We start from the raw sequence: 17,852 nt of genomic DNA, 5'->3' as shown, positions 1-17,852 counted from the left end.
ACAGACACTGTGAAGGATCATAAACTGATTTTGTTTTAAGGCATGAAGTTCTGGGATAATTTATTTCACAACAGTAGATAACTGAGGCTATCAGGTGAACTTGTACCCCTCACTATCTTTAGCTGTATGAGACACTTTGAGTCCAGGGATGCTGCTGTTACCTTTGGTCCATGGTGCACTGGCCATTAGCAGTAATGAATCTTTTTAAGGTGGGAATAGTTAGAGTGATGCAAAAGGTTGACAATGCCTCTCCCAGAATTCCTCTATGTCAAAAATTTTTACTGGCTCTATTCCTAGATCTTCAGATAAATTCTAGAGACAGAGCTAAATTAAGTTGTCTGGCTACTATAGCAAAAGAAACAAACAAAAAAGGTGTTGATTTATAATTGTGTTAAACCAGATCCTGTTGAACTAACCCAATTCACTCAGGCTTTTGGAGGGTTTGTGTTCAAATTCTGGCTCAATTATTTCTAACTTATTTGACCATGAACACACTTCTTTCTAAAAGGGTAATTTCATCCAACTTCTCAGAATAAAGTTTTAAGAACCAAAAGCAAATGCCCAAACTTGAGCTTTAAGACAGAGTCATAAGTGTGATGAGTATAGGCTGGAAGTTGGATTGAGAGATTTTATAGGACGGGGGATAAGGGAGAAAGGAAAGCTGATGGGTAATTTACATGACATTTTGACAGCAGTTAACATCATTGTGCATCTATTTTCTTGAATTATTGTCTGTGTATCAGAATGGTTTGCAATAAAAATATTTAGTAAATATTTATATTGTTTATTTTAATAGTTATAGTTTTATAAGTTAGGGTAGATTATGGATGCCATCCATATCTGAAAAAAACCAAATTAGTTGGTTCTCAGTACTATATTTGTGTGTCATCTTCACGCAGGAACCATGCTAATCTTCTCTGAATCATTCCAATTTTAGTATATGTGCTGCCTAAGCAAGCACTGGTTCTCAATACTAGAAATCTGGTTCCAATGAGCTATTTGTGTGTTGAATCATGAAATCATTGTAAATTACTATTTAACCAGCGTTTATAAAGTTTAGCATCAGCACCACCTGGAGTAACTTGTCCAAAATTGAGACTCCTGGACCCTGCCACAGATGTATGAAGTCTGAATCTCTAGGAAGAAAGATCTACATTTTCAGAAGCTCTCTGAATACCTTTGAGAAACGCTGTTGGAAAAGTATTATGGAAGCCAAAGTGATGAGCCCTTTCCAGTTAAAAGAATTTCTCATCTCAGTTTCATCTCATGTCCTCACTGGTGCTTGTAATTTTATCTTTATGTCTCTGTGGTACACTTCTTTTTGTTCAATCCCCTCCCTCCTTAAATCTCGAACTCCTTTTTCTTCTTATCTCCATTGTACCTACCCCAGCCTTTCCTCTTACTTTATGGAGAAGATAGAAGTCGTTGAAATCTACTATCTTTGTATTCCCATTTTAATGTATTCTCACTCTGGCTGAGAATTGGATGTGTTTCCTTCATCTGACTCTGCAACATGTTAGTGGTTGAGGTCAATTATTTTGACCTGTTTTCTCTCCTGTTTTCATTTTTCCTTGATGTACAATGTGGAATGTGGAATCTGTATAATGTGGAATCTACCATGGATCCCATAACCAAATTCAGAATTATTTACCTTGTCATAAGAGCACTTACCATATTATATCTTATCTGCCTAACAGTATCTTCTTGGTAAGAGCAGATATAAGGTCTTCACCCAAGTAGCCCCACTACCTAGAAAAGTGAACACTTACCCATAGTAGATGGTCTGTCCAGCTCTAACATTTTATAAATTTTGACTAGCTAGCAGATATCTAAATTGTAGACATCCCTAAACTTCTGATGAGAAACTTTCTGTGGTATTATATGGACCTTGGTTAGAGGCATAGCTTTACCACTGCTAAGCTATAAGACCTTGGGAAAGACGTTTAAATAGTCTGATCCTCAATTCCTTCATCTTTAAAATAGATCTTATAGATAGTCCTGACTATCCATAAGGCAAGATAAGAAGACATATATGAAATACCTAGGGCAATGTCTAACAAATGATTGTCACATATCATTGAAACTAAGATAACCATGAATTAAATGACACACACTAAATTATAACACAGTGTGTTTTTAATCACTTAGAATTTATTGTATAATCATTGTAGTGGTTAATTTTATGTGTCAACCTGACTAGACTGTAGGTTGTCCAGATATTAGGTGTATATGCTTAGCCACAGAACCAATAGGGCAAAGCTACCATTTGCGGGATTCTGACTTTAAGTCAGTGCCAGGTTAAACAATAAAGGAATATGACGTTGTATGAGGCCAGATTTATTGATATGGGCTTACTAAGCAGAGATTTTGCACTTAGTGTTGCCCTAGAGAAAGTTAGAACAGACTCTTAACGGTTTGGTCGGTTGGCTGAAACATGGATCAAGAAGGCCCACAGAGAGCAAATTGGAAATGCCAGATCACCTAGATTCAATGTAGAGGAAGAGATTCAGTGTTTTGTTTTGTTTTGTTCTTTTCACAAAATATTATTTTTAATGTCATACAACACTTCTTAGAAGATTTTACCATTTTATCCATGCTGGTTAGTTCAAGTTGCTGGCACTCGTTGTATATATTTTCATGCTGGTTCTTTTGTAATATTTCTAAACATATTGTCAGATAGAACAAGTATGTCATGTGCACCATCTGACTGATGATAATTGTAAGACAACATTGAAAAACACATTCTGACATCAGAGATGTTAAAATGTGAAAAAAGTATGCATCTTAGAATTGATGAAATTTTTACAGTGTTCAATAAATATATACTATCATTGAATTAATGATGATGGTGATGATGGTAATAAAGATGATGAATGTTAGCTAGTATATGTGTCCTTGTGCCTGATAAAGTATTTATGTATCTGGGAATGTATGCCTGATAGTTGGCGAACTTAGGGAGGGGCTTAAAAACCTATGCAAAATGGACATGGAAACCAATGGTCTCATGCGTCACCTGATAAAACTTTTAGTTCCACACCTGAGAGTGAACCACCTTCCAGGATGTTAACAGTGCACTAATGCTTACTGTTCTGATGCCGTGCAAGGCAAGCATTTCAGTCCTGGCACGAACACTGAGAGCCTGAGCTTACTATCACAGTTTTTCAGTCGCTTGTGGCAAAATTCTCATGGGTAAAATTCTTCAGGGAAAAAAATAAGTTTTCCAATTTTTGGAATTACAGTATTTCTGGGTTCCTTTCTTCTGAATATGTTCTTTCACATTGTATATTTACCTGTTCTTTCTTTATATCCCCTACATTGAAAAAAAATGAGTAAATAAGTAACTTCTACTCTAAAATAAAAGCGAACTGAAATGGAGTGCCCAGACCATCAAGATGAAAGCCATTTAGACCTATTCACTTTTCAGCAGCTGGTTAGCATTCCTGTACAAATATGTTGTATTTATTTTGAAGCTTGTTCAGTTAATATCATTGTTCTTCTATTTCCTACATATGAAGTACTTGTGCCAGTGAAGCTGAATCATGTATTTTCCAGATGGCAAATCTTCCTGAAGAAAGTATTGCGGTGGCAGACCTGGCCAGCAGACTCTACCAACTCTTCCTTGTGCAGCTCCACTGGGAATAAATTAGATTAGGCATGGCCTTCAGGAATGCAGTCAAGGTCAAATTTCTCCTCTAATTCTGCAAAAACAACAGTTCCGAAAAGGAGTACCCTGTGTAAATTCTGAGTTACTTTTCATTGGAAGCTTTCAAATCATCTAGAGAATTTGATGTGGTTTATAGCAATCCCGAAGCGAGCTCTAATTTTTATTTTATTTCAAAATCTCTAGCAGGTTCCTAAGTTGTTTTATTGGAAGTACATCATCTTTTTTTTTCTTATTTTAAGTTTATGTATTTATTTTGAAAGAGAAAGAGAGAGAGAGAGAGAGAGAGAGAGAAAGACCACACAAGTGGGGGAGGGGAAGAGAGAAGGAGAGACAGACAGAATCCCAAGCAGGCTCACTGTGCCATCACTGCACAGCCAGATTTGGGGCTCACACTGAGGAACTCAAGAGATCATGACCTGAGCCTAGAGCAAGATTCAGAGGCTTAAGTGACTGCATCACCCAGGTGCCCCTGGAAGTACATCATCTTAATGTATGTCTTAACCATTATTCCTGGCTTGGGATCATTTCCCTTTCTATGTTTCCTTGCTATACATGTAGCCACATAGCCAGAATGAACAAGGTCTTTCTTTATTATTTGCTAGTGCAGAAATCAGGTTATGAATGTTTTATAATGTAGTTGGAACTTCTTGAATCATCACAAGAATTCAAAAATAAAAAGATTTAATTTCCCTCCTTAGATTGCCTATAATATTCACATCTGATTATTTAAAATTATTTTGTTCTGAGGCGCCTGGGTGGCTCAGTCAGTTAGGCATCTGACTTCGGCTCAGGTCATGATCTCGCAGTTCATGAGTTAGAGCCCTGTATCGGGCTCTGTGCTGACAGCTCAGAGCCCAGAGCTTGCTTCAGATTCTGTCTCCCTCTCTCTCTGCCCCTTCCCTAGTCACGCTCTCTCAATCTCTCTCTCTTTCAAAAATAAATAAACATTAATTTTTTTTTAAATAAAGAAAAGAAAATTATTTTGTTCTATGAGGAAAAGAAACCAGCACAAGGAGCCAAAGCCATAGTTCTGAATAATTCCTGGCAGGTAGGCAGCTCCACTTCATGAATATGTTATATCCCAAAGGAGAATTGCAGGCCTGCTGCTTCATTCATTCACAGATTCATCGTTCATGGATTCATTCATTCATGAATTTATTCATAGATCTATAGAATTGTGAATTTATTCTTTCATTCATTCATTTTGGGAGGAGAATTTACTTTGGTAGGTCCTGAGGATGCAAAGACAAACATACTCGTTTTTGGTTCTAATGGATTTACCCTCTAATAGGGAAAGAAAGATATGCAAAAAGGAAGAGCAATGAAATATTTTATATACTACAAGAGGACAAACAGGATATCTAAGGGTGTGATGAAGAGAATAGCCAGTTCTTCCTGGGGTAGTCATAAAAAAACTGAAAAATGAGTTGCTGACTTAAAAAGTGAGTCGATGTTTCCCAATCACCTAGTCTAGGAAATACATCCCAAACTGGATTGAGGGTTCGGGTGGGAGTGAGGGTGGGGAGTGGAGGATTTGAGCAGATGCCCGAATGTATACTTCCTTACATGTTCCCAGAACTACAAACATTTTATCTGATTAATGATAAAGAATGCAGGTTTATCCTAAAACAAAGGTAGATGATGAAGTATCTTATATGCCTTTCTAAGGCATTTCCGTTGGGAAGTCTAAAGGGTTTGTTGTTTGGAATTTATAATACACACACAGCAATGGTTAGGTTCCCAGTCTCCTCAACAAAGGGCTATTTTTGTTAACCACTAAAACAGCTGAAATACAGTGAGAACAACACTTAATTCCTAAGAGCGGGGAATAAGTAATTTAGGAGTAAGAAAAGGAAAAATTTAACTTCACTATCCTTTTCAACTACCTTGCAATTTATTTTCTTTGCAAATTCCTCGGGCATCATAGGCACCCTACGTTCCTGTATCCCTATTCCTTCTTAAATCTTGACAATAGGACTTCTGATTCCATCATTCCTTTCCTCAGCTCAGGACAGACCCTTTTCAAATGTCTCATAGATGCCCTTTCACCTTCTTTTTTTACAGAGCCAAAGTACAGTCCATTCTGGTACTCCATGGATCCTTGCTGAAAGAAACCCTAAATAATACACCTCCACTTGTGCTCCAGAGTTACTTTCTGTATAAACTCCCATTCCCTGAGTGCAATCTGCTTTTAATTCCGAGCAAAAAATCAATCTGATTTCTCTAATTTCTCTAACACATTCTACATGTCCCAAAAGTATTTGTTTTTATAACTCAAATAAATTGGTGGAATTTGAAGCAATTATATTAACTTAAGGAATATATTCAGACTCTAGGATAAAACACATTTATGAAATGGCAAGCTGGCACCATTTAGGCCCGCTGGTTGTGACCTGGAGACTGCCAGTATAAGTTCCTTAACATTGTTGCCACTTTTCAAAGCTTTTCTTTATCTAGCATTTAGAACTTTCAAATTCTCCAGGTGCCTGGGTGGCTCAGTTGGTTGAAGGTCCAACTCTTGATTTTAGCTCATGTCATGATCCCACTGAGCGTGGAGTCTGCTTGAGATTCTGTCTCTTTCCCCCTCTGCCCTACTCCCTCTCTTGCTCTCTCTAAAATATAAAAACAAAACAAAAAAACAAACAACAAAAAAAAAACCTTCAAATTCTCTAAAAGTTTGAAGGGTTTCCCACAAAATCACGTATGGCAGCAACAGTAGAAGCTGAAAAGCAGTGGGGAAGGACAGGAAAAGGAAAGAGGAAGTTATAGGGGCCTTACTGTCAATAAAGATACAATTGTCTCCAAAAGAAATAACAGTGTTTGTAAACACATTTGAATATTCTGGAACATAACCTTGGAAATTATCATGGTCCATTGAGAATACAGGAAATTGTGCATTAATCCATGCATTCATTTTTGTGTTTAACATTTTTCCTGCTTAGGTTTTAAGTGTTCATTTCCTACATAGTGGTATAAACCCTAAGATACAAATAAAGATTTTCATCAAGCTTTGAAAAGCCAAACTTCAGTGAGATGTCTTTTTTTTAAGTTTAATTATTATTTATTTTGAGAGAGAGAGAGAGAGATGAACACAAGCAGGGGAGCAGCAGAAAGAGAGGGAGAGAGAATCTCAAGCAGGCCCTGCACTGTCAGCGTGGCTCAAACCCATGAACCGTGACATCATGACCTGAGCCAAAATCAAGAGTCAGACGTTTAACTGAGACACCCAGGAACCCACAGTGAGATTTCTTTTAAAAAGTGATTTCTGTTTCTTGTGATTATTGCCTATTTGTGTTGTGCCTTAACATTTTACATAAATTTTAAAAATCTAATTTATGTTTCTAACAGTTCTAGAAACGTCAAAGACAGCCATTTGCTCAGAGACCTAAAATATGCTTGCAAATGAGAAATTATTTACCAACTATAGTAAATATCTACTATATAGATTACTTGCCTATAAAAAGTGCTCATTTCATTTGATTTCATTTTATTTTTAAGTCAGAAAGAAGTATCTTTTCAGGTCTTTCATAATCCACTTTATAATTTTGCTGTTTCCTTCCTTTTCTTTATCAGAGAGGGCTGTGTTAACTATGGTTAAAAATATGAGGTTCTAACCTGTCTCTTTCTTCCCATATCTAGGATTCTCAGACCATAAATTATTTTTTATAATTCAGGGCTTTGCAGATTCATATATAATGTATGAATGCAGTGAACTTCACACACTTACGATGTTGGTGTAATTAAGTAAACCAGACATAAAGTGGGAAATCTCTTTATGAAATAATATCCTTTGGAACTGCAGTAGAGCCTTTATCTTTGTGAAGTGGAAATAATTCTTCATGGATTCTGATGAGTCTGAGTAAGTCTCAGTGAACTTTTTAATCTCTTGATGTCTGCTCAGAGAGCAGCATGTTCCTACAATCTAGTCCCCATGTGGAGCTTCTCATTCTAAATAACCCACAGGTAGAGTGTTAGGAGGGACAGAATGTCCTGTACTAAGAAAGTCACTTCTTCTCACCTTTCAGCTAGCCAAGTCAATCCCAGCATGTACACTTATGTTTTTTCCAGAGTCTGAATTAAGGGATCTTGGTTTCTTGGCAACTTCTTGGGTAGATCTAGTCAGTCTGTTCTTGACGGAATAGAAACAACTCAGCCTTTGGAGCTGAGGAACCTGGGTTTGAAAACAGACTCTGACATTTACTAGAATATTATATAACTTCAACTTAGCTTTGATAACATCATCTATAAAATACGAATGAACACAATGTCTGTCTCATGGCGTTGCCATGAGCAAAGTGGTGAGCACCATGCTTGGCTGACAATAGAGATTCGGTAAATTAGTATCATCAGTGGCGGCGGAGTGGCAGCAGTAGCAGGAGGCAGGCATAATAGTAGATAGCAGTGGTGGTCGTAGTGGTAAATGGTAGTAGTAGTAGGGGTATTGGCTACTACCAGCAGAGTAGTAGTAGTGTGGGTTGCAGAAGAGATAAAACATGGTGGGCTACTTTCTTGTGTTGGGATACGGTGGACGTCTTCTGGACAGACAAGACTACCTACAAAGAGGGGAATCCGAAATCTTTGCAGTTATTATGGATTCATGTCTCGGGGAGATGAGATTAAACAAATATCGGACTTGTCAGAGATTTGAGAAGGAAATGCGGAAAAATAACTGGTTTATGAAAATGAGAGTGGTTAGTTAGAAAAGTCAGCTGAGCAGAATGGACAGCACACTCTAAGCGGGACACTTACCTGGAGTTATCTTAAATCGTGGACCTCAGCCATGAGTCCTTAGTGTTGGTAAATTTGATCTCCTAGGAGTCATGTCTGCCCTGATAGCATTTTGACCTCCTTTAGAGAAGCGAATAAAGGGACACAATAGGCATTCCTCAAGAAGTAATGAGGGTTCAGTGAATACTTCAGGTAAGACAAAATGAAGAATTCTTTTTATCTTTTTATTAAAAAATTTTAACATTTATTTATTTTTGAGAGAGGGAGAGTGACAGAGTGCGAGCAGGGGGAGGGCAGAAAAAGAGGGAGACACAGAATCAGAAGAAGGCTCCAGGCTCTTGAGCTGTCAGCACAGAGCTGGATGCAGGACTCAAACTCACGAACTGTGAGATCATGACCTGAGTCGAAGTCGGACGCTTAACCGACTGAACCACCCAGATGTCCCAACAAAATGAGGAAATCTTAAGTACTGAACTAGCCCCGATTGACACTGAGATCTCCATACTTCCCTCCTTTAAAAATGTACGTACCTCTCTCCTTTAAAAAATCCATTAGAGAAAAGTGCCTGATCTAGCTACTCTATCCTTTGCTCATTAATAAAGATAGAAAATTAGAAAACTCAACTGAATATACTTGAGTTTAATGACACTGATAAAGACATGCTTATATAGAATGTATTCTGTTAACCAGACTGAAATAGTTGTCCAAGATTCCAAGGAGTTTGATTGGAAAGCTCAGAAAGACTGGATTATTGGTTAGTGTAATTTATTGCAAATAAGTATCTTTCTCTAGATACAATCTCTCACTTACTCTTTTTTCTTATTACACAATTATCTGTTTGGGTGTGCCTAGGTGGCTCAGTAGGTTAAGCGTCCAACTTGGGTTCAGGTCATGATCTCATGGTTAGTGGGTTCAAGCCCTGCATTGGGCCCCGGGTTGACAGCTCAGAGCCTGCAGCCTGCTTCAGATTCTGTGTCTCTCTCTGTCCGTCCCCTGCTTGCACTCTGTCTATGTCTCTCTCAAAAATAAGTAAATACTAAAGTTTTTTTTTTAAAAAAAAAAACAACATTATCTATCTGAACAATATCAAATAGTCAATTAAATTCGAAGCTATGCATTTTAAATATATGTGCATGTAGTATTGTAGAATACAATTCAAGCTTTTTTTGTTTGCTTTTGTTATCATTCTCTTTTTTCTAATTTGAAAAAAAACACAGAAGATATAATTTTGTGAAATTTGTAGTCCTTACTCTTTAAGTTACCCCATCCCATATATGTTTTCATAAATCTTCCTTGTATCCTGACTCTGTCCATGAACTCATATAAACACTCATAGTCACATACACAGGAACCCCTCTTCATTTATATGTCTTCGTCTCTTCCTCTGTCTCTGGTGTCCTCATTCTCCATTTCTTCTTAGGTCCTCATGTGTTGAAATTATATCCATATTCTCACTTTAGTTATAAATCCACTTTAATCTGATTTTGGCTGTACTATTTTTCTGTATCTACTTATACTGAGGCCACCATAGATCATTTATTCCACACATTGATGATAACTGCTATGAGGAAGGTATGATGGATGTAAAAATAAATTATATTGTTTTTGACCTCTGTGAATTTGTAGTGCGGTAAGTAAAATTGCTTTCTCCCAGGTTATCACTGACCTCTCTTCCACCACCCATGCCTGAGTTCTGTCCTTGACTTTCAAATTCTTATCCATTCAATAGACATATGTTGAGGATCCACTATAATCTTAATTTTGTTAAGCAATAGATGGATGGTATCTGTGTCTTTCTACAGTTAATCTTGCTCTTACTCATACTCTTGTTCTGAGTCTAGGCTGAGTTCCTATTTGCTGTTCCCTTATCCTCTATGTTTTTTCTGAGCAGATGGTTCAGAACATGATGGGGCTGCTTGGTACTTCGTTTATGATTTCTGAGAAACATGTTTTTCACATGCCAAGAACACTAGAGCTTCTGTTTACAAGTAAACAAATGTTGTACAACAGATTAAAAAGCAGGTGGGAGGGTTTGTCATTCTCTGTATTAGCTTCAGAGAACAAACACCCCCAAACTCAAGCAGAAGTTTTTTTGTTATAAAAAAAATGTATCTAGTCCCACATGCTATCGACTTGGATGCATTGTAACAGAGGGTATGGATGAAATAAAAGTCCTTGCTGGGTTCATAAAATAATTTAAAGTAAATTGGACGTGCTACCCAAAGCAACTTACGCATCTAATGCAGTTCCTATCAAAACACCAATGGCATTTTTCATGGAACTACAACAAATAATCCCAAAATTGTATGGAACCACAACAGACTCCAAATAGCCAAAGCAATCTTGAGAAAAAAGAACAAAGCTGAAGGTATCATGCTTCCCGATTTCAAACTATACTACAAAATGATAGCAATCAAAGCAGTCTGGTTCTGGCACAAAACAAACACAATGACCATTGGAGCAGACTAGAGAGCCCAGAGATAAACCCTTACTTATAAAGCCATTTACAGGCATTCTTGTTTTACCATTCTTTACTGCACTTCACAGATGTGTTTTTTACAGCTGGAAGGTTTGTGGCAACCTTGAATCTATGAAGTCTATGAGTGCCATTTTTCCAACAGCATTTGCTCACTTGATGTCTCTGGGTCACATTTTGGTACTTCTCATAATATTTCAAACTTTTTCATTATTATATTTGTTATGGTGATCCGTAATCAGTGATCTTAATGTTAATACTGTAACTGTTTGGGGGTGCCACAAACTGTGCCCTATGAGAGGGCAACCTTAATGAATGGTGTGTGTGTTCTGACTGCTCCACTGACTGGCTGTCTCCGTCTCTTTCCTCTTTCAGCCTGCCTATTCCTGCAGACACAGAAATGCTGAAATTAAGCAAATTAATAACCATCAACGGCCTCTAACTGTTCAAGTGGAAGGAATCGTCACATATTTCTTACTTTAAATCAAAAGTTAGACATGATTGGGTGCCTGTCTGATTTCAGCTCAGGTCATGATCTCGCGGTTTGTGAGTTTGAACCCAGCATCAGGCTCTACAATGGCAATGTGGAGCCTGCTTGAGATTCCCCATCTCTCTCCCTCTCTCTCTGGCCCTCCCCAGCTCGCTCTCTCTCTTTCAAAGTAAATAAATAAACTTAAAAAATAACAAATATCATTAAGCTGGAAAGATCTATTTTTTTTTAAGCTAGACTTGATTAAGCTTAGTGAAAAAGGCATATTGAAACCTGAGATAGGTCAAAAACTTGGCTGCTTGGGCCAAACAGTTAGCAAAGTTACAACTGCAAAGGAAAAGTTCTTGAAAGAAATCAAAAGTGCTTCTCCAGTGAACACACAAATGATAAGAAAATGAATCAGCCTGATTGTTGATATGGAGATAGTTTTAGTGGTCTGGATAGAAGATCAAACCAGCCACAACATTCTCTTAAGCCAAAGTCTAATGCAGAGTGAGGCCTTGACTCTTTTCAGTTCTGGGAAGGCTGACAGAGGTAGGTTTAAGGTGTTTGTTTTGACTTGATACATATATTGGAATATGACTACCAGCATAGCATTAGCTAACGTTCCCATTTGCCACATAGCAAACATCTCTTTTTGTTTTTTCTGTAAGAACATTTAAGATCTATTCTCTTAGAACTTCAAGTATATAATGTAGTACTGTTAACTATGGCCACAATGCTGTTCTTTATATCCCCAGAACTTTTTAGCTTCCAACTGCATTTGTACGCTTTGACCAGTGTTTCCCCATCTCAGTGCTTACCACCACTCTCTGTTTCTTTTTTAGATCCCACATATAAGTAATAACTTGGTCATCGAGGTCTTAGAGCAGTCACATCAGAAGCTTGAAAGGAACAGATGAAGAAAATAATACCAGGTGAGAAACTGGGGACAGCCTTTTTAAGAAGTTTGTCATGATGAAGCATAGACAAAAGGGACAATATTTAGAGTAGAGAGTAGTCTTCCCATTTCGGTTAGAAAATTCCCAACCTTTTATGTTGTCCTATTAGTCTTCCATTCCCATCTTTCTGAATTATCCCCTATCAACTGCTTCCACCCCCATTCACTACCGAAAAAAAAAAAGCCTTCTCCTGCTCTTCCAAATCTTCAGAAAGCTTTCCTTCCTTCCTTCCTTCCTTTCGTCCTTCCTTTCTTCCTTCCTTCCTTTCTGCCATAGGTTCTGTACACTTGCCTTCCAACTGATTCCACATGGCAGGTTCTTCTTCACCCTACTTTCTCAATCCAAACGGCATCACCAAGGAGACACTGCCTAATCATCATACTTAAAATGTTTCACAGTTACTTTATCACATTACCCTACTTTTTCTCCCTCCAAACACATACCACGATATTAAATTCATATATTTGCCTGTCTTTCTGTCCACAGTAGACTGTAGGCTTCACAAGGGCATGAGCGTTGGCTCTGTTGTTCACTCTGCACCCTCAGTGCCTGGCACATACTAGAAGCTCAATTAATAATGCTGAATAAATGTATGCATGGAAGCAAATGTCAAGCAGCTGTTAAATTCAACTAAGTTTCCTACAACTTAGAAACAAGAGAATATTCAGATGCATTCAAGAACTCAGGAAAAGCAACACCTGTGAGTACTTCTTTGGAACATGAAAGAAAACAAACTGGCAAATTAAACTGGCAATAAATGAAAACCAAAATAAAGGATAAATCTAATAAGGAACTCTGAAATGGAGAAACCATAGCAAAATGCATTCATGGTGTATTTCAGATTAGTACAAAAAATTGTGGAAATTATGGCTACACAAGAGAATATAAAAGTAAAATATATCAAAGTCAGAGAGAATTGGAGTTGTAGGGAGGATAAATTGGAAAAACTTAAATGGGGGTATTTCCTATTCTTTTTGGCATGATAGTCAACTGATTCTGTCTATTGTTGAAATATGTAGCTTAAAAAGTCACCAACTTTGAAGTTGTTCACAATCTTTTCAATTAGTCTTAGAAGGATCTTCTAGGATTTATTAATCCTAGAAGGATTGTTGGAATAAAAATTTATTTGAAATTTAACAATTCCTTTACTAACTTCTTTGGCTAAATTCAACAAAATTTCAGTATTTTTTAAATTAAAACAGAATGTATCTTGTGGTTTTATTTTCATTAAAATATACATTATATTTTATATGGCTTATTATTTCTTGTACTATTTATATGTAATCTATAATCTATATTATATATATAATATATATATACATACACTATGTATATAATATATACATATTATACATATGTATATATAGAGAGAATATATATGAGAGAATATATATGTATATATATATATATATAGAGAGAGAGAGAGAGAGAGAGAGAGAGAGAAAGGGAGAAAGACAGAGAGAGGAAATAGAGATTCTGTATAAAATTCTGTATATTCCATTTTTGTTTCTAGCTAATTAGAAATGGACTGACTTTTTTAAAATCATATTTTTACATATTTCTTAAATGATTATCACAAGTATGTCTAATTTTCAAAAAATAATAAAGTAATTAATCAAAAAATTTAAATATATGAGTATAATTTTTCCAAAAATACTAAGGAGATGGCCAGAGATAATGTTTGTTCAAATTTTCTAGGCAATCAGATCAAATATATTTTTAAAAAGCCAAATGCTTTATACTTAAGGAATTCCACAAACATTTTGATTATTTCTAATGGTATTTAACTGATTTGATAATATTCTAAAAACACTATCTAATTATTTGCAAATATGCAGAAGTGCATACGTAATCATCTTTATTGATATTTTTGGCTCTAGGGCATAGTAACATGACAGTAATAAATAACACTTTAATCTAAATTTTATTCCTTCCAAAGTAAAGTGAAATTGTCTGCCTTACTACTTGCTTTTGAATCTCTAAGGAAAGAAGAGAACTTACCTTCTATCAAAAGATAATTGAAAAAAAAAACTAAAGCACTTGGATAAAATGGATATATGTACACAATTTAAATGAAATTGAGAAACTCAATTTCTATTAGTAGTCCAAAAGAACAAACAAAATCCATTTTCTCACAAAAAAAAGGAAGATCATTGAAAAAGAGGAAAATTGAAAAAGAGAGAACTATAATTTACTTGCAGTTTCTCTCATCAGTTTGGCTTTTATTATGAAATACATGACTAAAACTAAATGCATCTTTCAACCATGATATGAATTCTACTGATTAAACGATATACTAACTGGAAAAAAAAAAAAAAAGGATGCCTAGATGATTGTGTCCATAGAGCATGTGACTCTTGATCTCAGGGTCATGAGTTCAAGCCTGACGTTGGGTGTGGAGCCTACTTAAGAATAACTAATAAATACATAAATAAAGAGAACATAGGAGGCTCCAATAGAAGAGACAGATTGCACTTTTTCTCTTCTCCATTCCTTGGATGAAGGAACATTTTGTTCCTGATATGAATTTTAAAATCCTTTGGCAATCATGCTTTCATGGGCAATCTACCAATATTCAAACATTTTATGGTCCTCAATAGTCTCCAAAAGAAACAGATTCCTTTAAACCATTATGTTCTTCAAAAGAGGTTAGCCTGTCCACAGTCCTCTGTTTGGCTCTGGATACAGTTAAAACAAGATAAAGAGGAAGAGAATTTAGGACGGATGATCTGATACACCTACTAAAGCCAAACCAGATGGTTTACTGCCTGCACTCTAGCTCACGTGGTTTATCATCAGATTATTTTACTCTCTTGCTTAAAACCTTCCTGCTGCTTCTCGTGACTTAGAGTCAAATATTACCAGAACTCACAGAGCTCTAGATTATCCAGACTCTGCCTATTTTTTTACATCATTTCTTACAGCCTGCTTCACTAGAACCCAGCTATTTAGTTTTCTTCTTCTCAAATGCCCAAACTTGTTTGTGCCCCTAGCTGTTTACATTTGGGGTCCACTCTGCTTAGAGTAGGTTCCCTCCTATTCTCACATGTCTAACGGCTTGGCGTATTGTGGAGTATGGAGGAGATACCTCTCGAATAGTTTTCCTAACACTATCCTTAAAATACTGCATACTTCAGTCATTTTTTCCCTATATATTCCACTACCCACCTTTATTTTCTTCATAACCCTGAAAACCATTTGGAATATTATCATTTTTAACATTGTCTACTTGTTTCCATGTTTCCCCCCAGCAGAAACACAGTTCCATGAAGATAGGGACTTTGCTTATAATGTTTACTTAGCACCTAGTATGTTCTCAGCAAATACATAAATAAATGAAAAGAAATGAAAAACCAAACAACCTTTTTGTCAATCTCAACCCAAAACATAGTCTCTGAACGTCTGAGGAGTTAACATTCTGAGGTGTTGTGTGTATGTGCCTGTATAATACTGGATTTTAATTACATATTAAACATACCTGTGCTAAGATTTTCCTATCCATTGTTATTTGTATTTAATGGCCTTTAATTACCATAAAAATTCTTCATTCACTATATACCTGTCTCTTATTTATTGAATGTATTTATCTATATATAATACATACTATTTTTTGTAATTATCTAATATGTTAATGACATTAAGAAAGAAAAGATAAACAGCACCCAACATTCATTTGATATTAAGAAAGAATGTGATTAAAACCCAAGGTTGAAATTGAGAGTACAAGAGAAAAGTAATCCATGGTAACATTTCTATGTTGTCTCACTATGCTTATACTTTCAAATAAATACACATATATTTATGTATACACATATGTAAATATATACATATATATACTGATCTATGTAAACTATATAAAAAGCATCATCAAATAGAATCAAGTGATTTAAGAAAAAAAATACTAATGTTTTTGTTAGCTAGTCGGGTTTTATAATGTTTTATCTTTGTATGTCTAGATAATTTTAAATTATACCAAAAAGCAGTTTTGTAGGAGGAAGAAAATAAATAAGCTTTTTTGATCACATGAAGATGTTCTGTATATTAATTACAAAAAATAATTTATATCTTATAATGTTGAATTAGTACAATTGGTCACACTCTATGGTCACACAACTCTATGTTGTCAGTAATTTATATTTAAATGGAAGACACGTATGTTTATTTTGACCTAATTGTAGACATCAACAGAGCATAAGATTGCTCCTTGTGTTTTTCTGGCTATCTTCTAATACTTGAGGAATTCAGAAGATTAGACTGAAGGAAGAGAGTAAAGAACCAAAACTCAGATGAAGATAGTCTCTGTAGGAGTGAGCTTAAAATAGCAACTTGTCGTCCTTCAGAGGTGGTCTTCTGGCTTTCTTATCCTTTTTAATAAGAACAAAGAAGTGTAACTTATCATTTATAATTCTCTCTGTTGCTGTGCCTCTAATGGTGCCTCCACCTGTGCCCAGTCCTTACAGCCTCTGCAAAAATGGGACTTATAGTTCAGATGCAGGCATGGCTTTTTCTTTTGCTGAGAACTTACTCTCCAGAACTCCTGATTTCTATCAGTTTCTTTCTGTTTGGATTTTGCCTCTCTACTCCATCAGGTTGCCATCTGAGGGAAACTGTTCACCTGGATTTTGAGCTCCCGTTGCCCCTACACGCATCTTTGGATTGGGATTGTCTCCATGACCTACAGTCTCAGGCAAGTTCTGCTGACAGACCACACTAAAGTTCCCAGCTATTTAAGGGAAGGAAAAGCAGTCATGATCAAACCCTTCAATAAGGTGATGAAATCAGAAAATTTGAAACTAAGCAATCATTGCTCTTATTTAGGGAAACAGTAGCATTTAACCCAATTCATCCTTCTGATCACTGGAGGCTAGGTTAGCTAAGTGTCAGTAAAATGAAGAGGGTGAAATTTGAGCTGAACTTAAGGAAGGGTAGGATGAAGTCAAGCGTAAAAAAAGGATAATGCATGTCAGATGGAGGCAAAAAATCAGCCAAGGAACAGCCTGAACAAAACACATTCAACAGACAGTCTCGGGAGAACTGCCACTTGCACAGTTGCAAAGGTAGACTTGACCAATTCAGGAGGCATTTTGAATGCCAATCTTTTGATTCTTCTTGTAAACTGATTTTTGGGTTTTCCAAATGAATGTCTGAAGACCACTTGCATCATAATTACCAACTTACTTTATTAAAAATAGTTGGAACCCACATAAATCTACTCCTTAAGAATCTCTGAGGCTGAAGCTAGGGAATTTGGCTTTGTATGAAATTCACCAGTTCATTCTTATTTGAGAGAAAAAATGCAGTAAAGTAATCATTTTTAACTTATTTTTTTTAGCAGTCAGCCATCATATGTTGAAACAGTATATAAAACTGATGAAAGCACTCTGCGTGGCATGGGGTGTGTGTGCGTTAGTGGGGGGTGTTCTTGAAACCCTCTCTAGCTCTCAGAAGAAAACTATTGCTGTATTTAATGGGAAAATAAAGGGAAATGTTATGATGACATTAGGGGTTTTTAGAAGATTAACCAGTCATTAAGATGTGAAATAGATTTGGAGA

The 17,852-nt window shown here is 36.2% G+C and overlaps 1 non-coding gene across 1 annotated transcript; it reads right to left on the bottom strand.

The window, feature by feature from the left end:
* Positions 1–853: 853 nt before the first annotated feature.
* LOC128777862 (U6 spliceosomal RNA) lies at positions 854–961 on the bottom strand. The gene has a single exon (XR_008423179.1). It is a non-coding gene; the product is annotated as a U6 spliceosomal RNA (small nuclear RNA).
* Between the last annotated feature and the right edge of the window lie 16,891 nt (positions 962–17,852).

Source organism: Panthera pardus, unplaced genomic scaffold, assembly GCF_024362965.1.
Source record: "Panthera pardus isolate Hobbes unplaced genomic scaffold, ASM2436296v1 HiC_scaffold_17, whole genome shotgun sequence".
Lineage (NCBI taxonomy): Eukaryota > Metazoa > Chordata > Mammalia > Carnivora > Felidae > Panthera > Panthera pardus.
The sequence above is the reverse complement of the archived record's forward strand: the minus strand, read 5'-3'. Positions and strand labels throughout refer to the sequence as shown.